This window comes from Periplaneta americana, chromosome 4, assembly GCF_040183065.1.
Source record: "Periplaneta americana isolate PAMFEO1 chromosome 4, P.americana_PAMFEO1_priV1, whole genome shotgun sequence".
NCBI lineage: Eukaryota > Metazoa > Arthropoda > Insecta > Blattodea > Blattidae > Periplaneta > Periplaneta americana.
In genome coordinates this window covers 76,092,160-76,119,270 of record NC_091120.1, presented here as the reverse complement: position 1 = coordinate 76,119,270, position 27,111 = coordinate 76,092,160, and the positions used below count along the sequence as shown (strand labels likewise).

Here is a 27,111-nt window from a genome sequence, read left to right as displayed (position 1 = left end):
TATGAACTCAACTTTCGCCATAAAGTTTCTATTCTTTGAAACGCCTCACCACTTAGTGATCTAGAAAATGAAATACTCTATATCCTAAATAAATCTCTCAGGTGTATTAATACACTTTGAAATACTTTTAAAAATAGGGCTAAGTAATAACAATAGCAATAGAATAATAGTACTAGAATAATAATATTATTTTGAATAAATTTTATTCAGCTTCCTCCAAGTGAAGGCTGCCTGCAAGACAAAGCTTGCCATAAAATTGTTGTTTTTTTAGTAAATAATAGGTAAACAATTATAATGGAAAAAAGAAAACAACGGAGAAGGAAAAGAAAAAGAAATAACACAATTATACATAATTGAAGACGATTAAACAAAACATCATTAATTCCAGAAGAAACATAAAATTTCCTAGTATCTATTTACTATCAGACGATCACAGTCGTCTATTTAGCACTAGTTGCAGGACTCAACTTAAGTGAGCAGATCGCCATAGGAAATAGATAAATCTATTTAAGTGTAGAGATGGTTTCTTAGGATTTTTATAGACCTCTTCACTGGTTATTATATTATTATTATTATTATTATTATTATTATTATTATTATTATTATTGATTAACTAGTCCACAGGTACTTCTGATCATTTTGGAAGTCAAAATCGTTGAATTTATAAGGATTTTTTTTGTGCAGATGGAGTTGAAAATGTAAGAATCTTATAGAGATATAGGCTATTTGGACAAATAATTTGTTGGAAAATTTAGTAAATTACGTTTTAAATGAGAGGTGCGCCGTATTGGAGGTGAATATGTGTGGTTTCTATTGAAAAAAGGAAACTTGGAAATATAAAACATACGTTATGATCTTATGTGAAATACGCATAATTTATATTAATGAAATAAACACTGAAATAGAAAAACGTAACAAATAATAACGAAATATGCACACACTTTTAGTTGTGACTTTTTTATATATTATATCCGCCATTACAGTAGCTTAGCTCGTCATAGACCAGACTGACGTCAATATAAAAAATCACCCAGACCTTGAAAATCCCCGACCTCAATCGCTGTCTTCCGAATTTTCTCGCAGCCTGCCGGGATAGAGGACTTTGACGTCTTATAAGCCAAGTTCAACTAAGCCAACCTAATATAACGTAACCTTTGGGTAAATATTTACAATAGCGTTGTCGAAGGAAGGCGGACAGCAAGAAAAGGCACATTTTTTTAGTAGGCCCATATATAAGGCATACCAAAAAGCCTAAACTAACCTAACCTGTCACTAATTCGTATAGGCAAGGCATATCAAAAACCTAAAGTAACCACCTGCCACAGATTCGTATATGCAAGAAATACGAAAAGCTACCGTAACGTAAGGTAACAAAAAGTAAAAAATTCCAGTGTACACTAGCGTGAAACTTTCGAAATGTCACGGTAGGTTATGTTGGTAAGACTGAAGAAACAACTAAGTACAGTTAAAAGTGTATAAGCGGAGTACGACGAGAAATACCTATTCGCTAGCTTAGCCAATAATAGTAATAACAATAATAGCGTATTTATTTACAATTGTTTATCACGTTAAGGTACAAATGTATTTACGCACTTGGCTTCTAGTTGAGTCGTATCTACCGAAAACAAAAGAAATATTTATCTAAGTACCGCTAGATATCAACATAACATTTATTGGCCAAGATCCAAGTCATTCCAACAAAGTCAAACCGTTCAGACTAATAGACTATTCGTTGCACAAAACCACAAACTTAGTAATCTTACACTATTTCAATTACACTAAAACCAATATTTGCTACTTAAAATTATTACTATTAATCAACATGTAATTGATGCAAAACAGTCTATGCTGTACTATGAACACTTACCCCTTTCCGCTCTTCTTAAGAAGACCAATTTAAAAAAAAAATTGTAAGTTGTTCAGCAAACTTCACCTATTAAGGGCACTATAGTATTATAACAAGTCAAATATTAAAAAAATAATCTTAAACACACGAATATACAGTCCATATTTCTTCCAAGAACGAACTTCACAGCAACTTCATTAACCTAACCTAGCTATGGCGTTTAGTACACTGATTCTTTTTTATGTTCTATAGATGAAAACTTCGCCTTTGGTTAGTTTTTATGCATTGATAATATTAATGATTTTCCACACCGATTTACATCCCATAAAACAACGAATAGCATGCAAAACAAGTAAATAACCGTTCCACTGTACAGGCTGAAACTACTAGTTCGGTTATCAGATGTCGACTGTCATATTGATACTGCCTGCCTGTTGCTTGCATGCCTGCCTTGATCAGGAGGAAAAGTCTGCCTACAGCACGTCTCACAAAGACTCCTAACGTGGAGTGAAACGATATGAAGCCGGATTCACAATACACTGTTCAAGCCTCGTAAGGAGACACTTATTATTAACTATGCGATATAAAACACGCAACTACATAAAATAAATGAAATCCTATCAAACATGTTGTAAAATATATATTGCGGTTTAACGAGCGTTGAGGGACTTCCGCCGATTTTGGAATAGACACCGACCCACTTAGGTTAATTTCAATTAAGAAACAAGCCAAAGGAATTATCTTTGCACCAAAAACGGATGCTCCCTAGACCAAATTATCGTATTTTATAATTATTTAACAGAAGTCAGAAGTCGGCGGAAGTCCCTCAACGCTCGTTTCATCTCATCATCATCATCATCATCATCATCATCTGTTAGGACGCCAGAAACGCAGAATAGTGTAAACGAACTCGCATTTACTCCAATTCTGTATATACTGTATAGCTGTGCGCACGAATTATTATAGGTAGTCTGATATCACAAAAGGTTTCAATTTATCCGACATATTTTAAATACCGGTACTGTAAATCTGACTGATCCAAAAGACGACATACTGTACTGGCAAGAACGTACTCGGTATGATATCTTTACTTGCTTTGACAAATAAAATTAGTAAACTGACAACAGTGTATCATAAACACGACAATGACAAATCAAGTATGTGTAAATATGTAAGCTCGATAGCAAATTATTTCTTCTCTTCTTCATTTCAATGTTTATAAAAGTAAACGACATGAGACGAATCAATCGGATGACCTGTAATGAACGCCATTATTGAATTTGTTAAAATTAGTAATCACCCCTTTAAACTCGGGAAATAAAAAATATGTACTGCAATTTAATAAACCCTGATACATAATGAAAACGAAAAATCTACTGATGGAAAATTTTTATGTTAAAAATTTATTTTATTTGTGTATAATTACGGCATTTTAGTTAAAATACCAATATTACTCCAAATTTAAGTTATTATAAGTACAATTTGAAATTATATTTGCAGGCCTTCTTTACAGACTATGTTTATAAAAAAACATGACATCACGGTGAGCACTGAATTTAGAACGCAGCATCCTAATGCAGTACCATTACCAGTTATGCAAAAAGATAAGAACATAAAATATTGCAATATTTAAAAAATATAAAGAAGGTACCGATAATGACCGATGTTGAATGTTAATGTGTTATTCCACATTATACTTTAGAGTACCGTCAGATTTCATAATTCAAATTTCTAATGAGGCATTCATGTTTGTTTAATGTACAGGTCATTAATCAAGCAAATATTTTCGTTTACTAGCTTCTACGGACTTGATTACTATGCACTACGTATCTTTGAATCATTACTTCTGACGTCATACCCGACTATTTGCTCAATTATCTAGTTCACTGTAGCTGCAAATGTAACTTTGAGACATAGCCTGAATGTTATCTTTCACTACATTTCCACTGAATTTATATGCAGCTTCTATTTTTCTGATGTATTTTTTGCAGAATTATCCAAACTTCATTGCTATGTTTAAACATTTTAGCGTTTACACGTCACTTCGAAAAAAAGTCTTAAGTCACCCTTATTCATTGGACCCCTTAAGGCATGATTTTAAAGTGATGTTGTGAATGATCGTTCACTTCTCCTGAGGCATGTGGATATGAAGCCAGAAGCCCTCTGGTTGGCTTTGGCTCTTCGTGGGCTGTCACGCCACAGAATATTATTATTATTATTATTATTATTATTATTATTATTATTATTATTATTATTATTATTAGGTGTAGTTATTAATTTTGTTGATTAAATAAATGATTTCTTATAATAAAATGTGTCTTCTTTCTAATGTTCTACATCTTTTCCTGTAACAAGCGCAGTTGCTTGATTTTTATTTCTCAGTACTTGCATTCCATAAGTTTTATGATTCGTGGAGCACAAGATATTTCATTCCTTAACCTGGAGATATCTTGAATAAACATTTTGAACAAAACACAACGTTTACAATATTGAAAATGTCCTTTGTTGCCTGCTTTAATTTCCTATCAAAAAGTATTATTGTTACTGCCTGAAGCTATGGCGAGTTAGACTCAACTCTCTTGTCTGTAAATTTTCTCACAGCTTTATGGTCGCCGTCACATTGATGAGGAAAGAGTTAGGTAATATTTCAATGCTTTTATTTCTCCCACTCAAATTTTAAGCTTCGAGGCCATTCCTTGAAAATAACACTAGGCCTACATGAATTCAGAGAGGATAATTAACCTTACGGGTACCAAAATTAACAGTCGTTTTACTCGGTAGCCAATGAGCATCAATAAATTGTATTTATCCATAATTGGTATCTAAACTGGTCATTCTTTCACCGTACTTAGCAACCTAAACAATGGTAACTTTCGAGGAATATCACTTTTGTTGACGTCGTACAAAATTTTGTCCAATATCCTTTTGAGAAGATTAACTCCGTACGTAGATGAAATTATTGGGGATCATCAGTGCGGTTTTCGGCGTAATAGATCGACTATTGATCAGATTTTTTGTATTCGACAGATAATGGAGAAAAAATGGGAGTATGAGGGTACAGTACATCAGTTATTCATAGACTTCAAAAAGGCATATGACTCGGTTAAGAGGGAAGTATTATATGATATTCTTATTGAATTTGGTATTCCCAAGAAACTAGTTCGATTAATTAAAATGTGTCTCAGTGAAACTTACAGCAGAGTCCGTAGAGGTCAGTTTCTATTTGATGCTTTTCCAATTCACTGCGGGCTAAAGCAGGGAGATGCACTATCACCTTTACTTTTTAACTTCGCTCTAGAATATGCCATTAGGAAAGTTCAGGCTAACAGGCAGGGTTTGGAATTGAACGGGTTACATCAGCTTCTTGTCTATGCGGATGACGTGAATATGTTAGGAGAAAATACACAAACGATTAGGGAAAACACGGAAATTTTACTTGAAGCAAGTAAAGCGATCGGTTTGGAAGTAAATCCCGAAAAGACGAAGTATATGATTATGTCTCGTGACCAGAATATTGTACGAAATGGAAATATAAAAATTGGAGATTTATCCTTCGAAGAGGTGGAAAAATTTAAATATCTTGAAGCAACAGTAACAAATATAAATGACACTCGGGAGGAAATTAAACTCAGACTCAATACGGGAATTCGGTGTTATTATTCGGTTGAGAAGCTCTTATCATCCAGTCTGCTGTCCAAAAATCTGAAAGTTAGAATTTATAAAACAGTTATATTACCGGTTCTTCTGTATGGTGTGAAACTTGGACTCTCACTCTGAGAGAGGAACGTAGGTTAAGGGTGTTTGAGAATAAGGTGCTTAGGAAAATATTTGGGGCTAAGAGGGATGAAGTTACAGGAGAATGGAGAAAGTTACACAATGCAGAACTGCACGCATTGTATTCTTCACCTGACATAATTAGGAACATTAAATCCAGACGTTTGAGATGGGCAGGGCATGTAGCACGTATGGGCGAATCCAGAAATGCATATAGAGTGTTAGTTGGGAGACCGGAGGGAAAAAGACCTTTAGGGAGGCCGAGACGTAGATGGGAGGATAATATTAAAATGGATTTGAGGGAGGTGGGATATGATGATAGAGACTGGATTAATCGTGCACAGGATAGGGACCGATGGCGGGCTGTGCTGTAAATTTCACTGAGACACATTTTAATTAATCGAACTAGGCCTAATTTCTTGGAAATACCAAATTCAATAAGAATATCATATAATACAACAGTGGTAGTTAATGTTTTCAATTATCGTTTGAATCCTGGCATTCGGTCAGAATTAAATCTTCATTTATGTTTTTCATTTCCAGTAAAGAGCTTATGTTATAGTAAAAGGCTATCATAATATTTCATGTACGATATAGGAATGGGAAACTGAATTGAAGACACTAAAATAACATAAAAAAATTCCGTCTAATAGTTTAGGAGAAATCGTTGTTTACTGACAGACACGTACAGAATACTGTATTTTATGTAGCTATCTGTGATGAAAATTGTAATTCTCGCGAAAATCTCGAAATTTTTTCTCTTCTCTGTATAAAAATACGTTTAAAAAGGAAGACATGAGAACCAAAAGAGAACACCGAAAAACGACGACAAATAAAGCATAAATTATATAGGAGGAAAGGAATAAAGTACAAAAAGAGTAAAAAAAAGTGAATGAATGAAAGGAAAGGAAAAGCATATAACAAAAATAGAGAGAAAACAGACATATGACTTCATTATAAACTGTCTTATTTAAATAGATATATTCATCATTACTTGAAATGACAAGTTATGTGAATAAATGAAAAACATAAACATTACGCTTGGTTCCAGCCATAGCTAAGCCACGAGCACGCACGTGTGTGAACGGCGCTTCACAAGGTTTGTTTTTAGCAGTGAACGGGAAGTGGTGACTGTTTCCGTTGAGGTCTTGCATAAGGGGAAACGGAAGAAGCGACAGAGAATTCTACTTCTTTCCTAGCATAAAAGTCATGGGACTGTGATAGGTCGCTTAATCAGACATCAGAACAGATTACGAACTCTGAAAAGGGAATGAACGAATATTTTTGTCTTAGTTTTGTGCATATAATATAACGTGCAGTGCAGTTCATAGAACTATTGATCTTCATCACTTCGGATAACGATAATAATATTGAAGATGATGACGACGGTGATTATGATGATTGTTATGATGATTATTATTATTATTATTATTATTATTATTATTATTATTATTATTATTACAATTCGCGAGATCGTGACAGAGTAAACGAAAATATCCTTGCACACCATGCTCCGTCTTTTACTTGGGCTCGTTTGGATTGGGTATAGCAAGTTGATGAATTAAATATTCACAATGTAATATACGAACTGAATTCAATTTAATTTCGGGCGGGAGGAGCACTACGGCCCAGCACTGCGACCTAAAAAATCTATAGCGCTAACCATCGTACTGGGAGCATTGCCAACCCACACCGGTTCACTAAACTAAGGTACGCTGCCTACCAAGGTTTCGGAGCCTCCTCCATGCGTCGCCAGCCGACATGACGTTCGGAGAATGTTCGTGAATAAGACTTGTCGCCGAAAAATCGCGCTGTTATACGAATACTGCAAGCTGCACCGTGAACTTAAGCCGGACTATGGTAATGAAAACGACATGTGATTAAACTTTGGTGAAATGGGTCCGAGGTCCAACGTCAAAAGTTACCCAGTAATTGCTCGAGGAAAAGCCTTGAAAATAAAAACCGACCAGATAGCTTGACCCAACCAATTACCCAACAATTGGTCGAGAAAAAAAAAACCGGAATCAACTTCAACCAGGTAACTTGTCCAACCAGTATTTGAATTCGGGCCAGCTTCTTTTGCAAGCAGATATGCTGACCGTTATACACAGCGGTGAACTTTTAGTATACGAAATAATAATAATAATAATAATAATAATAATAATAATAATAATAATAATAATAATAATATAGTGTAATAAGTTCCTATCTGTTGACTAAGTAAGTGGTACACTTTATTTATATTATTACACCCCAATAGAATGAATGAATGAATGAATGAATGAATGAATGAATGAATGAATGAATGAATGAATGAATGAATGAATGAATGAATGAATGAAGTGCATTTATTGATACACAATTATACAGGGACATCATTTTATTTTTACTAACATTTTTAATATTAACTTGCCTATACCTCTGGATCAACGCCGTTTGCTATCCCCTTCCACGACTGGAGTTCGATGATACTGGCGTAATATACAAACAAATCACTTTACTAGGTATAGGAGGGAAGAAAAGTAGTTCATCCATTTACGTAAACTAGGAAATATCGCGCTTTTGAGTTTGATTATTTTCATTAGCTTTTTGTTTAATCAAAATACAGTACAGTATTAATAATAAGTGTTTTTACTTACGAACTGAGCTGTCCATGTGGACGTATTCATTATGCAGTGTATATTATACTGTCTATAGCACATTAGCGTACAATATAGAGAATGAAGTTAAATTGAAAAATAATCATAATATTGATATTTAAACACATTTTTTAAAATGGTGGCCGTTCATTTCGATACAGGCTTCAGTTCTAATGTGCATATTATCGCACTATAGACTATTGTACCTAATCCCAATTACCAGTTTCGCTCTTCGTACTAATAACTCATGTTGAAATAATTCTGTACCTACTCTATAAAAGAGTACCTTACGTACTGTAAATTCCATCTTCACTTCTGTCCGATCCGAAAAGATAAAATTACTCAGACATGCTATCTACCTTCCGTCCAAGTGGTTATGTCGTAGGGTCGTAGAAAGGGAGGAAATCACGTGACCCTTTTATTTAAGTTATTTTAAACAGTTGTATAATATCACGTAGACGTCCAATTCCTAACAGAAATTAATGTTCTTAGAAAAGAGCTAAGACAGCCCAGCCACTAGCTGGCGAATAAAAGCTGGTGGGGGGAAACCGGGATACGACGTAGGCAAATGGACGACAGTACCTGTGCGAAAATGATTCAATATTGAAAGCTCTTTCGTCATTGGAAAACGCGAACATATTTTTGGAACGTAGTGTTACTGTGACCGTAAGGCTACTATGACTGTGTATTATGCGGTCTTGGATCTGTGTGGAGGATGATTGAACTTCATTAGTAGAAGGGCTGGGAGTGAAGTACATTCAAAAACTCAGGTACAATAAAAATTGAAGTAAAAATAAAATGATGTCCCTGTACAAACTCACGTACATAAGGTCCTTCGCACGAACCCGTACGGCCACTCGTGCTAAACTATGCACAGTTTGAAAATTCATAGAAAACAAAAATAATACTACTAAAAATAAAATACTAAAACAATAGTTATTATTATTACTACCTTTATCATTAATTATCACAATTACACCTAATCTAACTTCATACCAAATTGCACAAAAATAATAAAAATAAAATAAATGTAAGATATGAAAGAAAAAGCACACAGTGATAAACAATTCAATTCAATTCAATTCCTTATTGGAACTGCAACAAATATTCCAAATAATAAACATAAAAGTAATACATAAAAAAACCTACACAAGCAATAAAAAACAAATAGGAAAAAAACACAATAAATACCAAAAGAACATTATGCCCTAATTACCTCATTCGCTCAGTGTTAATACTACTCATTACAACACTAATAAATAACTCTTTCCTTTATTTCCTCGGCCCCCTCACCTTCGGCCAGTTCCACCGTCAGCTGTCGAAATTTTACATCCGAATAGCTGTTGCCAGGATGTCAAAAGGAGAAAAACAATGGCAAAGGAAACTTTTAATAGAAAAACGAGCATCTTCTGCGGACCTCTGGAGAAATAACTAAGGAAGAAACTGTAAACTGCTTTTTTTGGAGTGTGGCACTGTATGGAGCAGAAACATGGATATTACAACGAAATGAAGAGAAGCGAATAGAAACATTTGAAATGTGGATATGGAGAAGAATGGAACATGTGAAGTGGACAGACAGAATAAGAAACGAAGCTGTGTTGAAAAGAGTGGATGAAGAAAGAATGATGCGGAAACTGATCAGGAAAAGGAAAAGGAATTAGTTGAGTCACTGGCTAAGAAGAAACTGCCTACTGAAGGATGCACTGAAAAGAATGGTGAACGGGAGAAGAGTTCGGAGCAGAAGAAGATATCAGGTGATAGACGACATTAAGATATTATATGGATCATACGAGGAGGCAAAGTGGAAGGCAGGAAGTAGGAAAGATTGAAGAAAGCTGGGTTTGCAGTGAAAGAACTTGCTCTTGGGCAGAACACTGAATGATTGAATATGAATACGCTCTATTTTAAATCGATTTATAAGCGCTCTTTTAGTCTACGATAAAATTAAATACATGCTGGAGTACCTAAGACTGAGATGCAGATGTTTTGACATAGTTTCAAATTGAAGTTATTGATTATAGAATACAAAATAAGTATAGTAGCTGAAATCAATCTATCAACATTACACCTGAGATTGACATATCTTGCAGATCTTTTCTTGTGACAAGATGAGACTCCTCTATGCCACGGAAACGAAAATGAGGCCACCCTTCTGACAATCTACGAAAAGCTCCGACTTGTGTCATATCGCATTTCAGCAATATATAAGGAAGCTTTCTTTCAACCCAGCTGGCGACTGTATTGAACCAGATTGAAATAAACATATGTACCTCACTGTTTGGATTTTTTTTTTAGGATTCCACTGCACATATTGACAAGAATGTCTTTCGGATTAAAACTCATTATCTAGTGGCCTTTACATTTATGGACTTGGCGCGGCTCAATGTAATAAGACAATGTAACACCTCAGCTTAGTGTACCCTTGTGAATGTGATTTGACTCACAGTCAGGCGTGCTTCTGCGAATTGTTGTCTCGCAATAGGTATGGTTCTAAGAAACGCAGGAAAATTCGCGTATCCACTGGAGTTGCTGCAGCGGGTAATTGCTTCTACACATATGTTGCAGAGACTTGAAGTACAGTATAGTATAATTACACCTGAATTTGTGCCTTAACTGTAACCTGCAGAGTTTGTTCAGCATTTTTCATGTCAGTGACTTTTTTTTTTAAGTTTAGAATTACATTGAACTTTAAAAATAAAACAACAAACATCTCACAACCCAGGAGGATAAGAAACCAAAGCACTTTATACATTGAATCAATTTAATAGGCCTGTCATTAAAAGCAGATACTTATTTTTTTATTAAACTTAAGGGTGCACTTTGATTATGGTGTTATAAAGAATGAACTGTAAGTAACTTTATTATTATAGGGAGTTATTCTTTGAGATATTGCAAACAAAAAAGTTTCATACAGTTTTGTTCGTTTCTGCTTCCTTTCTGAAATAAAAATTGTTTTATATGAAATTTTTCGTAGCATGTTTTGGGAAAGCCATTGATTTAATTCCCAATATGCTCAGTCAGTTCAAAGGAACAGTGTATTATGATAATAAATTATTGAAAGAATTTTAGGTTTGTCCTTTAAATGTACAGAAACTTTATTGTAACAAATGTAACTTTTCGTTTTGGAAAGAAATTTTTCAATGTTACATTTGTTAGGATCAAGTTTCTACTGCATAGGTAAGAAATATTAGACTACCACTTCAGAAATCAGTACAGTCGAACAAAAGAAATATAAATAAATAACAAAAAGCTCTTCCAATCATATATTAATAATAATATGATATCTTAAACATGGTTCCATTCGTACATTCATAATATGAATCCTTAAATACATTCTGTAGGAATAACAGAAAGATTTAATAATTCTATACATGACGAGGAAAGTCCGCCAGCTCACATTATAATTTCATATTTGAAGTGTCGTTCATGTGTCCATGTTGAAAGAGCTGAATGACTGTCGATAATTTGCAATCGTGACGTGAATATCAAAGAAGAACAATAAAGGCGCTAATGAAACATATATATGCATGTCTGAATGTCACTAGAGTACATTATCTTACTTATGTGATCAACTGTGACAAGTGTCTGAGTACTTCAACTTTCCTTTATTTAATTGCATACCTATAATGGTGAAATGTCAGGTTATTCTTTACAAACTAATTTATAATCAGCTGGAATTCAGCGAAAAGGAAAATTATATATTAAATTCTTTAAACATAACCTGTTCTTCTTTCTCTGCTTTAAGCTCAGAAAAGATCTTTATTTAAAACAATATCTGGACATTTCCTCGACCTGTCACTAGATCACACTTGTCAGACTATAGTGTACGTCTACAATAGGAAATCGCGAGCACTATAACGTTACAGCAAGTATCTGGTCTCACGTAGGAGAGGGGAGCATACAGCGGAAAGGGAAAGGTAGTACACAGTGGCGGCTCGTGGGTATTGAATTCAGGGGGGCTGGATACAAAAATAAACCATGCAACTTACCTTATTTAAAGATTAGTTCCATGCGCCTTGTCTTGTAGGTTGCAAACTTTTGAATCATATTCTTATTAAAATCTGATATGTCGTTTAACATAGTCTTTACAATGGAAAACATAGCTAATGCGGTCAGTCTCTTTTCTCGCATCGTATTTCTGAGATAGGATTTTATTCTCTTCAAACACGAAAAGCAACGTTCTGATTCGGAAGTTGTCATTGGTATGGTGATAGCTTTGCGTAGTACTTCCACAATTTCTGAAAATGAGGCCTGCAAGTTCTCAGATAGAAGAAACTGCAAGAGCTTGATTGCGTCACTGATATTTCTGAATTCTTGTCTCTGATACAACACAATGAGTTCCGTTTTTAGTTTGTCTTTATCGAACATTCGAAAAAGCTTCACACATACATTTAGGTCATTTTCAGGAAATGAGCTTTTGTAGCATTCAAATTTTTCTTGACACAGATGAGAAGATAATATCAGATTATCTATGAACTGGAATCGGGTGTTAGCTTGTGTGAATGAGATCACACACTTCCTTGTCTGCCGCAACCCTTGTCTGAATCCCTTCGACCTTACGACGCTTTTTAGGGTTTTCATTTTCACAGATCTCGCTGCTCAACTGTGCACTGTTCCGTATTGTCTGTATGGCATTAACAAAGCTTGATATGCAAAGTCGGCCTCGGTAGCATAGTCGGTTGGGGGTTCGATCCCGGCCCAGGTCGATGGCATTTAAATATGTTTAAATGAGACAGATTTACTGGCATTTAAAAGAATCCTGCGGGACAAAATTCCGGCACAGCGGCGACGCTGATATAACCCCTGCAATTGCGAGTGTCGTGAAATAAACTATAACTTAATTTTTTTTATATGCAGATTTGAACCTTAGAAATATCTGACTGGCGATGTTGTAGTTGGTTGTATAATATATCTACATGATACATCAATAAATGAAAAAAACTGAGCCAGAAATTCAATTCATGATCCTCAAAAGTACGCACCAGGACGCTTGCCTCATTTATTGTGATGTTATTAGATTTATCAAATTCCACTATGGTTTGAAAACATTCTAGCAATGGCTCCTTCTTCTCATGAACAACATTTACTGTTCTTATTTTAAAACTCCATCTTGTTGTCCCAGCTGATGGAATTGTCTTTGAAACACATTTATCTAATACAGACTGTGTGGAGATCGAGAGAAGAAAGCAGAGGTACTGGATAAATTAGCAAAAAAATGCGAGCTTTGTAGGCTATTTTGTTTAGCGGCTCTTTCCATTATGAGATTCAACTGATGGGCACTTAATTTCACATTTCTCCTGAATTGTTAAGATACTGAACTGAATAGATTGTAAATATTGTACAGAATTAAACATTGTTGCACTTGTTATACTCACAACAGTAAAGAAAATGTATTTAAAACTGCGCGCTACTGACAAACTGCTGTAAATTTTGCAGCTCCTGGAAACTCTGGATTCATGGCGAGGGGCAGCAGGGGGAGGCGTAAAACTAACGCGCAAAGCATCCCAGACGAGACTGGCAGCTCCAGGGGAGGAAGTGGCTTCACCTTATAGTCCTTGTCTCTCGTTTCGCTCTGGCAGCATCAGGGGAGGAAGTGACTTCACTAACGACTGCGTGCATGTCAATGAGAGCGACATTTTTTTTTAAATTCGAGGCGCTAAATAGAGACTGTATAATAAATATATTTCACAACATAAAACGAGACAAGAGTCACAAATGTCTGGGGGTGCTGCAGCTCCGCAGCCCCCCTTCGAAAGCCGCCCCTGGTAGTACATAACGTAAACATCACTACAAACTACGCACAAATAACTGCATAATAATACTGTATAAGAAAAATACTATTAAATCTCCATGTAACTCGTAAAATTATCTTCTAAAAAGAACACAAGGTAAGCCAGTGCCAGCGTTTTTGGCGTGTATCCTAGAGTAAAAAGCCAGTCAGTGAGTACTTTTTGCCAGAGAAGCTGAGAACGGTACTACACAACACGTCATGTCAGCAATCTGCCAGTCACAGTTGTCAGTCTTATTGGCCAATGACTGCGGCAAAGGCAAGACACTCGCACTTTGTGTTTCTCAGGTGTGTCCTTGAGTACACTGTCCAGTCAGTGGTAACTGTTGCTACTTCGGCTGAGAGTGGTACCACCTCTTAAACAGATGTGATGTCAGCAACCTGCCAATCACAGTTGTCAGCTTTCTCGCCTACAGACAGTGGCAGTGGCTCTCAACGTTCCCATTACTTATTTCACGCGCCAGAAACGGTGGCTCTGGTTATATATACTAACAAAAACGTAAATGGATTTTAATTTTCATGCAATAGTTACAAAATTAAATTATATTATATTTCTTTCTAAACAATAAAACGTTATAATAAAATTGATGATGATGGTACATAAACTGACCTTTCTTTAGTGATTACACAACTTATTGTGGAATAAGACTTTAGTTCTTATGAACTACCACTATTACTGAAAACAAATTCAGTTAAGGCACAAATTAAAAAAAAAAAAACTTAAGAGCGCATTAGTCAGTGCTATTCTTTGACGTTACGATGTTTCTAGCTATAAAGGACATTTTAAGTTTATGTTGCTTCAGTAGGGCGCTGTTTTTTTTTTTTTTTTTTTTTTTTTGCTACAATCGTGTAGGCTAATTGTTGGATTTAAGCGCAGGCAGAGACGCAAATGGCTACACGTCAATTTGTGCGGCATTAGATAAAAAAAAGCATACTTCTAGCAAGTCTCATTGTGGACGTCGGATGATTGTCTGTCAAACACGATGTCTGTTTAGTTTGATTGAGATTCATTCTGACAAAAAAACTGCTCACATAATTACGTATGTATGTATTTTCACATATCGAAGTTTATTAATTCTGCTGGAATTTGATCGATACCTGGATACTTTTTCAGATTTTCCATAGAAATTTCGACTGCAAAAAGTGTGGCTTCGGGTATAAATGGCCAGCAGTTTGTATTTGAATTTCGTCCCGATCATTTCTATTTGGCCTATGTAGATTTAGTACTTGCCCAAAATAGTTTTTCCATCTGTTCAGTGTTGACTGAGAGTCTTCAAGCAAGTCACCATTCTCATCCTTTATCACGATATCCTGATATCCGTTCTTAAATTACTTTATGCTCGACCATGCAGAAATGTAGTAATTATACACCTGGTAGCAGACCTTTAATGCATGTCATTATAGTACACCTACTCATTAAAGGTCAGGTCTTTCAGCCAATGACGACTCAGGTTAGAACTGTTCAGCCAATGACAGGTCAGCTTTCTACCGTTATAAAACCGCAAGTATCGATTATTCTCGGATATGCAATCGAAAGAGAATTAGCGAAAAGTCACGGAGGCTGGAAATCCAATACTGTCGCAGAAGGTTATGTTCTGTTACTATAATAATTAGCGTTAATTGTAAATAATATTCAAATAAATTCAATTTGTCATCTCGTTTTTCAATGTCTAATTTAATTTCAATGCTATCTCTGTAGGTTCTTATGGTCTAGCAAGGTCAATGTGGACATCTGTTCCTCGGAAAAAATCAATACTTTCGCGTCTGCGCACATCTCACAACATACGGAACATTGCTCCAGGTCAGATACAATAAAATTAATAATATCAAGTTAGAAATATGGTCGAGCATAAAAAGTCGTATGAAACTCGCCTATAATGGTAATTAAGAAGCTCGTATGAAAATTATGAAACTCACTTGCGCTCGTTTCATAAATATCCATACTCACTTCTTAATTACCTTCATTATAGGCTCGTTGCATAATGTACTATTATGCCCTTATATAATTCTCTAATGTTTTTATTTTTACTATTTGTTTCTACCTCATTATTGAAAGAGATTGTTCACCACTCTTGCTCCTGTTGAATTTAATGGAGCAGTAATGTCAACGCAGCCGGTCGCATAGCCATATGACTAAAAATATCAGACCGTGTGCTCTAACCCTTGTAGTACATTTGTTAGAACTACTGTTCTACTGGAAGAAGCTATACACTAATTTATATTTCATTAAGTTCTTGCTACTGATTTCGTCGAAATGTTATTCAATATAGTAGGCAATACTATTCTCATGGTTATCTAGTAAGTAGGAACAACGCAAAGCCGTTTTATAAAAAGTGGAACTGCTCGTAGCAATAATCACAACAAATAAATGAAACTTTAGGCACGCAGTACGGGAGTTTCACAGAACCAGACACGTATTCACATCCATTGTCTACGAAGTATTTAATTAAATTCGACTTATTCACAGGAAAAAATGATGACGTCGTTACACTGCTGTCAGCACGAAATCGATTTCGAGAAAACCTCGTACTGGTCGTACTGTCTGAACAGAGCCTTACACATGCACTGAATGACTATTTTTCCGAGAGGAAAGACTCCCGAATCCAATATTCTGAATCCATTTTCCCGAATGTTAATAATCCTTAATTTGAAATCATTAAAAAATTAAATTTATTGTTTATTTTAAAACACAAAAATAAAGTGTTGGGACATAAAACATATATAAAGCGTCATATACTGTAATTTTTGTAACTGGCCTTTTAGTAGTAGCCATGTTAATGAATGGGCTTACATCATTTTCCTTTACTTTTTCCTAAATCGTAATAATAAGACATCCATTCATTCATTCATTCATTCATTCATTTTTTTTTCAACAATTAATCCACCCCTATGGAGTAACGATTAGCATGTCTGACCGCAAAATCAGAGGTTCAGGGTTCAAATCCTGATTGGAGCAAATTACTTGCTTGAGTTTTTTTCCGGACTTTTTCTTCAACCCATTAAGAGCAAATACTGAATAACTTTTCATGCTAGACCAGCGGTGACCAAAACTCGAGCTGCAGTGATTACATGCGACAGACAGCCTATGAAGTAAGGAGACTGAGGAAAGGTACTTGGCATGAAATCTACAACCAGTGGTGGTTCCTGTACTAAAATCTTGATCAATCCCGCTGATAAAAATCTCAAGCTTTGCTGTATCAGTAATGTCACTGCTGTCATCAAGAACCAGTGAACAATATACGATTTTTCTTGCTTCTTTTTTTAAACTTCTTCTTGAATATAATCAGAAAATTTCTAAATCCTTCTCTCGATACTTGATCGAGAAATTCGTGGTTTTTCAAAATTAAAAACTTCTTATGGACAAGTTATTTAAGTTATTTTAATCATTACTCTTTTGAGAAATTCTTTTCTATTAAAAGACCTTAGAGCACAGGTATTTAAAACCTCTTTAGATAGCCGACTTCCTTACATTTATTTATCTCATTTTTTCTCTTCCTGGCTATGATTTAAGACATGTCAATTCCTGGCGTTTAACAGTTCGTTGACACATAGTCTAATATTGAATCAGTTCTTCTACAGTATTATTATTAAATGAATAACTAATAAATACTTACCCTCATCTAAGGATTAAGAAGATTAAAACTGAGGTAAAACCTAATAATTTTATCCTATCTAAGGAGGAGATCTAAAAATACAAATATTCATGCACGTACAGAGAATTGTAGAAAAACATACTTAGTGGTCAATAATAATAATAATAATAATAATAATAATAATTATTATTATTATTATTATTATTATTATTATTATAAATTATTCAGCGTGGCAATTAATGTTTCTATATACTCCTAATTGCACCGTTGAGCAAAGTAAACATATTACATTTTGTCTGACAAAACAAAAAAGTTCTCCTTCTCATTCTTTACGAAACCACCTCTTACTGCTTGTAGAGACAGAGTTTGTAGAGCGACAAGATATCGCCATTGCTTGCCTTCAGTACGTGAATGAAACACACAGCGATGTACAGGAAAGTCCTCGTACCCATTTGAATGCCTGTGATTACACAATGTAATCACGACACGCGCTTTGGTCACCGCTGTGCTAGACCCTGGGCTAATTTCATTGGCATTTTCACCTTCATCTCACTCAGACGCTATATAACCATAGCAGTTGATAAAGCGTAGTAAGCTAAACCAAACAAGTAAATAAATTGGGCATATTCTAACTCATTCATAGGCGCTAGAGCCCATGGAGGGCCTTGGCCTGTCTCACAATATCCTGCCAGGCTGTTCTGTCCATCACCTTCCGTTTCTAACCTCTCACGTCCAGCTTGCTCAAATTTTCCTCCAATCGTTCCCGACGTCGTCGTTTGTCCTCGAATTTGCCATCGAAGATCTTGCAGGATCTCTCTTGATCCATTTTCACCAAGTAGTCCCTTTGGAGGCCTTCGCAACAAGATTTCTTTTACAGGAGAAGACTGTCAATCTCCCGCCCAACCTTTTGGGGGATTCCCCTTTTCAGCTCTTCGGATAGCCGTCTCTTCTGTCGGGGAAGCACCCTTTTTTCTCTCTTTTATACGGAGAAGGAACTCGAAGGCTTGCACTGCAGTCTGAGGCTTATTGTTCTTTCCACTCCTCTTCTGTGAATGATTGGGTAGCCGAATAGCAGCTCTCTTGTACAAGTACAGCACGCCGCACCATGAACTTAACCTGGGATATTGTATGGATGATGATATGTGAATTGATGATGGCGAAATGAGTCCGAGGTCCAACGCCGAGGGAGCACCTTTAGTCTTTTTAGATCCCTTTACAATACAGCAGCTTGTGGTTGTTGGTTCCTCTGTCTTATCCGTCGTTGGGATTGATGCTATTCACCCTAATCCGCCTGGAGGCCATTCACCGGAAGTATGCAATGTAGCTTCTTCAATTTTAAATTAAAATATGAACGTTACGGTGATATTTGTTGGGTGTTCTTTTATTATAGTCTACCAATAACAGTAAACAGCTGAGTAAATAATTTAGGACTAACATTGCAATTTCTATCAAGGTACCTCGTGTTAAATCATTTTTGTAATGTATTAATTTTTTGTGAAGACAATCTCCATGGTTCAGTTTTCAAATTTGGTATTAATTTTCTATGTATTAATAACGTTTGCGTTGAAACACACCTATTCTTGTGCCTCATAATTTCCTTAACTTACCATGAAAATTTTGTCTTAATAGGACTGGAACTTTTTAAATGATGCAAGACGCAGAAAGTTTTGAGAAATAAGCAAATAAAGATTTGAAACCAAAAATGTTCAGTATCTTACTTGTTCAAAACTTGTCCTGCACCATATTTTACCACCTCGGACATCTTCTTCTTGTTCTTCTTATCCTCCTTTTTACACAATTTCTGAAGTATTGAATATTTTTACGACTTAAATAAAAAAAATTGAATTTTCGACCAAATTTGGCCCAAATTTTACTCATGGCTTACCTTTTTTGTTTACAATTTCACTACAATTTTAGGTATATGTTTCTTTGCTTATTTTGTTCCAAGAATTTTAACTGGAAATCTAGAAAATGTACTTCTTAATAGATATGTTGTGTCGCGTTGCTTCTCTAACACCAAATTTGTTATGCGCGACAACTTAAGTCGGATGACTTGCAGAACGGAGGGCTACTGGAAATCATGCTACGGCTTGCTTAAGCCCTGGGACATAACAGATATATGGGTGACACTGAATTTCTAAAAACATATTTTCCATAAAAGACGTTTCGTAAAATGCTAAAATGTAACATTAAAAGTGCTATAAAATGCTAAATCTGATTTCTAAAGTTTTACCGTACATTTTTAGTTCCTAAATCTACCATCTCTACTTAACCGTCTTAGTGCCGACCGCCTTTGCGTAGTATTATGCGAAAAATGCCAAGTAAATTTACACAAGTGAACCACTCCACTGAACCTTCTTCTAAGCCAGCGATGACCAAAGCGGGTGTCGTGATTACATCCTATAATCACAAACATTCAAACGGGTACAAGGAGTTTCCTGTACATTGCAGTGTTTTTCACTCACGTATTGAAGGCAAGCAGTGGCGGTATCATGTCGCACTACAAACTCTGTCTTTACAAGTAGTAAGAGGTGGTTTCGTAAAGAATGAGAACGAGAACATTTTTGTTGTTCTGGCGGACAAAATGTAATAGGTTTACTTTGCTCAACGGTTCAATTAGGAGTATATAGAAACATTAATTGCCAAGCTGAATAATGTATTATTATTATTATTATTATTATTATTATTACTGATCACTAAGTATGTGTTTCTATAATTCTTCTGTACGTGCATGAATATTGATATTTTTAGGTCTTCTCCCTAGAAGGATGAAATTATTAGAGTTTACCTCAATTTTAATCTTCTTAATTTTTAGGTGAGGGTAACTATTATTAGTTATTCATTTAATAATAATATTGTAGAAAAACTGATTCAATATTATGTGCCAACGAACTTTTAAACGCCAGGAATTGACATGTCTTAAATCATAGCAAGGAAGAGAAAGATGAGATAAATAAATGTAAGGAAGTCAGGTACCTAATAGGGTTTGAAATATCTCGTGCTCTAAAGCCTTTTAATAGAACAGAATTTCTCAAAAGAGTAATTATTAAAATAGCTTAAATAACTTGTCCATAAGAATTTTTTAATTTTGAGAAATTACGAATTTCTGGACCTAGTATCGAGAGAGCAATTTATAAAATTCCGATTATATTCAAGAGGACGGTTAAAAAAAGAAGCGAGAAAAAACGGTATATTATTCACTGGCTGTTGATGACAGCAATGACATTACTGATATAGGAAAGCTTGAGATTTTTATCCGCGGGATTGATCAAGATTTTAGTACAGGAGCCACCACTGGTTGTAGTTTTCATGACAAGTACCTTTCCTCCGTGTTCTTACTTCATAGGCTGTTTGTCGCCACTGCAGTTCGAGTTTTGGTCACCGCTCTTCTAGACTCTTAGCCGAGCCCCTACCACGCCGTAGCGGAGAACTGAGAAATATGTTCCCAAATTGAAGCAGCAGAAAGCCGTCATTTGTTTGTTAGAAAACGCGCGGGATTTCGAAACCGCTATTTGAATACGTGTTGTATTGCGTATCCGAAAGCTAAATGTTTTTGTTTAAAGGAACAATACTTCCTTTGCGATATATCTTTAATAACGTGTGTCTCCTGTCAGCAGAGTTGCTAAGTTTTCTGCGAGGGAAATCGGGATATCAGAAGCTAACTTAAGACATTATATTTATCATCACTTTATCAAAGAGATTTATAGTTGTTTTCTGCAAAGTAGTATTCGCGTGCTTTTAATGTAATATTCGCCTCCCTGAGAAACACTAAAATACGAAAGACACACAGTAGGCTACAGTGAATACTACAGGCTAATCGTTTTTTTCTCTTATTAACCATGAATATGTTTTAACCATTCGCTACTAAATTAACTTTGCAACTTTTCTTTTTCGGAACCAGTACTGCAACAGTACATCGACGATGAGTCCATGTTTAAACATAGTTCACTGCACTACAAAACGCAGCAATTGTATGTGTCTGTTATTAGTGTAAAATACAATATCAAAATGCTTTTTTTTTTTTTTTTTTTTGGCACTCAACGCACTCAATGTTGATTACTTGCGAGAACAGCAACTAGGTACCGAAACGGATTAATCAACAATGTGGTAGAACTAGGGGAACTATTATCTTGCGAGTAGAGTTACCTTACGGCAATCAGCTGGGTTACCTCACAGACTTACTAAATTTCCGCGGGTTACCTCTATGTTTACAATGTAAACATCTGAGTTAATATATAAATAAAAATATCGGATAATAGGAAATGCAGACTAACTTGTTTAAATTGCGTTCTAGGCATTATCCCTCAAATCGGGATTTTTATCAATCTCGATCCGCTTTATCGGGATTCAACCAGGCTGTCAGACTTGCATCATTTTCATAGGAACTCCGAATGTGAATATTCATAACCAAGGTTAATAATGTCTACTTTTTAATTTAATCTGTAGGTTAAACTGTTGTATAAAATCAAAAAGCATTATTATTTATTATTATTATTATTATTATTATTATTATTATTATTATTATTATTAGTAGTAGTAGTAGTAGTAGTAGTAGTAGTAGTAGTAGCAGCAGGAGCAGCTGCAGCAGTAGCAGTAGTATAAAAACTGTTTCATTAATCCGTAACTAAGACAAGAGTTACTTTCAGTCAGGGATATTAAAAAATTAACTTTTTGTAGTTTATACAGTTTCTGTTGAGTTGTCCAAAGGAACGATGGTGTGAAAATTCCTTCCTCTAACAGGCTATGTGGCCTAATACTTGTTCTGGGAGATGAATTTGAAATGTGTTATGCCATTACTTAATGAGTGGTTAGTACATGCAGTATTAATGAACATGTTTCAGCTTTTAGGCTCTGAAATTTGTTTATATATATTTTTTAAACAGGATCTATTTCTACCGTCCCGCGCCGTGGCGTGGTGGTCTAAGGCATACTGCCTAGGACTCGCATTACGGAATGCGCGCTGGTTCGAGTCCTCATGGGGAAGAAATTTTGTCATGAAATTTCGGCCAGTGTATGGGACCGGTGACCATCCAGAATCGTGATGCACTTGGGAAGCTACGATAGGTAGCAAAATCCGGTTGCGAAAGCCAGCTGTAAAGGCTGGGGGGATCATCGTGCTAACCACACGATACCTCTATTCTGATTGGATGATCGTCCACCTCTGCTTCGGCATGTGGGCGTGAGGCCAGCAGCCGGCTGGTCGGTCTGGGGCCTTCACGGACTGTAGCGCCACGGATTATTATTATTATTATTATTATTATTATTATTATTATTATTATTATTAATTCCGTATCTTCTAATTCGGCGAATAATTTTATTATTCATTTATGCACTGAAGCAACAGCTGTTTGAAGAAAGGAAAGGATATGGAGTGGATGAAGGACATTAACAATGTATACAGTAATAACGTAGTTTGAGAGGTAACAACTATCTTCGAAATGAGTTGAAACACTGAATGATTCATTGTAAGGTAGAAATTCTCTCTGCGGATTGCACCTATCCATTTTCGGTTAAGGGAATCTTTACTTAGAGGAAATCTGAAGCACACACAGCCGTATAAGTACAATAGTTTGTCTTCTGTAACATAATATGGGCCAAAAATATTGTAGAAATTAAAGATTAACTAATCAGTGAAATGTAACATTCGTTCCTTCTTTATCTTTACATCTGTGTGCATTGCTGCAATTAAAAATAGCACACGAACTAAACCTGTACTTATTCATCTCAACCAAGCAAATGGCCGCCCGTCGGCTGTTCAATTTGGGAGCATAACACTAGCGCCAGTGAGCGGTCTAGCGGTTATTTAGTAAGTCTATGCTCTTAGCACAACACAACAGTGGTATTTGCAGTCTGGAGAATAACAGCAAAATGGAAACTATATAACGAATAGATCGTGATCGGCATTTCTAGCAAAATTATAAAATCCCGATGTAGCCTAATCGTGATTTGCACTCAAAGGGTTAAATCCTAGCCTTCGTAGATGCTGTATGCAGTGGGCGTAATTGATTGAACTGAGGAAAATGCATCATACAAACATTTATTATTAACGGAGAATAATTCGCTCCGATATCTGGGATGGAACACAATATCTTCAGCTCTACATACTTAGCTATCAGGTCTCCGTTAATAATAAATAATAAAACATAACAGAAATTTTGTTGGCTTAAAAATTATTTGATATATGATAGATGGATTTATTGAGCAATATTATACATACAGATGTACTATATTATCAGAATTTTCTCTTAAATCCAATGCACAGGTCTTCTGACGTGCTCTGTAAAACAAGTCCTACTTTGTAGGTTTCACCCCCTTCACCTATGATTAGATCCAACCATTCTCCAAAAGAACACACAGATTAATATAAAAATGGCACAAACAAAACACATATTCATATAGACATTTGTTTCGTGAAACAGGGGTCGGAAGTGGTTTTTCCTCTGTACTGCTTTGCTATAGGCTACGCAGATCCCAAGATTCAGTTCTGAATCACTCTCATACAAAAGCAACGCTATGATCGTAATACTGAATGTACCTAGTGTTAAAATTAGATCCTGTTTATGTCAAGCTCTGCTAAAGCAGAACGTCATATTGCATACCTTGTTTACATGTGCATGCATGCAGCACCGCATTAAATCTTTGGTGTTGTATGGAGACTGATACATAGAAGCAAAGTGGTGATTTGGGGCTTGCTGCACGAAAATAATGTTGCGGTGAATGTTTGTCGTTGAAATAACCAAGAACTTCAACCACGTATCATAAATTGCGGTTATATTGGAACACTATCTATCAAGCAGGAGAGTAAACACACAGGAGGATCACGGCACTGACGGGTTATTCATAAAATTACCAACTCTGCAGAATATATCACAAGAAGAACAGCTAGGGTCACTAGTGTTGAAATGTGACTATATTTCTGACTGCACAACGTGTCTGCAGAAACATTCCGGGGTTATAAACTGCTATAATTCTGTCACTGTGTTTTACGAATTCATACCGATGTCATTAGAAAGAACAGCTCAAAGAATTTCAGGAAATGCGTAATTGATAATTGTTGACCGAAACAACAGATGACAGCACAAGAAGAAAGAGAAAAAACCGCAGTTACTGCCATTTCGCTTGTCAAATTCAAATTATGGTTTATTTAACGACGCTCGCAACTGCAGAGGTTATATCAGCGTCGCCGGTGAACCGGAAATTTTGTCTCGCAGTAGTTCTTTTACATGCCAGTAAATCTACTGACATGAGCCTGTCGCATTTAAACACAAATGCCATCGACCTCGGCCGGGATCGAACCCGCAACCTCGAGCATAGAAGACCAGCACTATACCAACTGCGCTACCAAGGGAGATTTTCGCTTGTCATTAAGGCATTGTTGGATATATGCAAATTGTGTTAAATGATCTGAACGTTAAATTTTCAAGTCTGTGTGAATTCAAACATTGTGCTTTTTTACATTTCCATTGACGTGGAACGTTGCCTCATCCCTAAAAATGAATTTGTCTGAAAGGTCTTCATCATCCGCCATTAGTGTCAATACATTTTCATAGAAAACACGTCATTTTGCATGGTCATCAGGTTTCAACTTATGCGCTAATTGCAGACGAGAACGTAGAACCTTGGAAACGGTGGATTTAGAAATGTTTAACTGCAGGCTAGCTCAACGCACAGACTTTCGAGGACTACGTACAAACGCCTCCCGCACCTGTTCTACAGTTTCCGCACCGTCTACCTGAATGGCCTTTCCTTTTATCACAGACGCATCCATGCTGTGCAAAATCTCTATACCACTTCAGAATCGTTTTGTCGGTAGAGCCTCATGATGAAAATTCCATCTGAAAGCACGCTGTACTCTTACTACACTCCGAGTACTATGATATTCCAATACACACTAACTACGTTCCTGTGGATTCGCCATAACCTAAATAACTCTCTAAATGGTGCAGAATTCACACAGACTTGAAAATTTAACATTCAGATCATTTAACACAATTTGCTTATACCCAACAATACCTTAATGACAAGCTAAATAGCGGAAACGGCGTTTTCTTTCTTTCTTCATGTGCTGCCATCTGTTGTTTCGGTCAACAATTATCAATTACGCATATCCTGAAATTCTTTGAGCTGTTCTTTCTAATGACAGCGGTATGAATTTCGTAAAACACATAGTGACAGAATTATATCAGTTTATAACCACGGAATGTTTCTGTGGACACATTGTATATGAGGACAGAATCGGAATATGGTTAGGGTACCAGTATAGGAGTAACGTACTCCAAGGCTGCGCTAGGGCGTTTGTTCAAATCCCGCTCTCGTAACTTATGTTTCCCCAATTTCAGGATAGGACAAAGCTGGCCTACTGGACCAGATACGCCATAGCGTCAATCGTAGTCTTTCTCCCTTCACCACGACCTAGTAGTGGATAATCAGCACAAATGGATATAGTGGCGCAATTTCAGTTACCTTATGCACTACTGTAATACTACTGGAAGAAACGAATCAGGGACATAAAATTGTAATGAAGAAAAGGATTGAATAAAATTCTTTTTTTCACGATCGTGTTTTTTATTGTATTTACAGCTATTGTTGTTAGGCCTTGAAAGTTAGAATTCCCACACAGAAACTTGTTGCTAGGGAAACTATTCTTCATAACATAAAACTATACTGAAATAGACTCTTTACAGTGCACTTATTGTTACTTAGTTACCATTAGACTATAATTTTGCGAAGGCTTTGGAATAATATTGATCTAAATTTTCGGTGCAAAATATATATTGTATTTGCAATTTAAAAAATATGATCGTGCAATATATGTTGTACAATACACGTTTCTGAAGTGCATTACAAAATCTCGGAAATTGAAAAACTCGCTCTGTTCGTTTTGAAACTTTTCTTACATTTAAAAAGAAAACACTTCCCAAATTGTATCGTAATATAATATAATATTGTTGCATACAAATACAAGAGTATGTATTTTGTAACATCGACGGGCCACTTCAAAAGGGAAACAAGTCAAAATTGAAAGTTTTGAGATACCTGTATTTTAAAGTTTCATGGTGCTGTGAAAAATGTAAAAAACACTGAGATTACTCCGCATTCTGTTATATTTACTATAAGTTACAAATTAGTGTGTGTTAATTTGATTTTTTTTTCACAGCAATATGATGGTTTGAAATGCAGTTTCTTCACAATTATAAATTTTGAGTTGTTTCCCTTTTGAACTGGCTCGTCGATATCCAATAAAATATTGTCCTCTATAAAGATACAGTAGAGGAGGCAACATCAGTTCTGTGACCTTGTCATGTGACGTACCTATATCACCAATGGATATGGAGAGGGAAGATAGGTTTTACTGTGACATGAACTCCAGTATCGATAGATTCGTACAGACTAATATTAATTATCATGAAACAAACTCTCTTTCTGTTAGCTCAGTCTTTCCCTTCTCGCACAGCTTACGTGCCAAGTCTC

General features: G+C 35.8%; 1 protein-coding gene across 3 annotated transcripts in view; it reads right to left on the bottom strand.

The window, feature by feature from the left end:
* LOC138697977 (tyramine receptor 1-like) overlaps window positions 1-27,111 on the bottom strand; it is a 689,651-nt gene that overhangs the window by 578,382 nt on the left and 84,158 nt on the right. Inside the window, exon 1 of one of the 3 annotated variants that reach the window (XM_069823606.1) lies at window positions 1,868-2,325. The exons of 1 other annotated variant lie outside the window; for it this stretch is intronic. The gene's annotated coding sequence lies outside the window, so the exon portion shown is untranslated. Of the gene's footprint in view, window positions 1-1,867; window positions 2,326-27,111 lie in introns of those variants that run through there. One more of the 3 variants, XM_069823607.1, reaches the window with a different exon arrangement.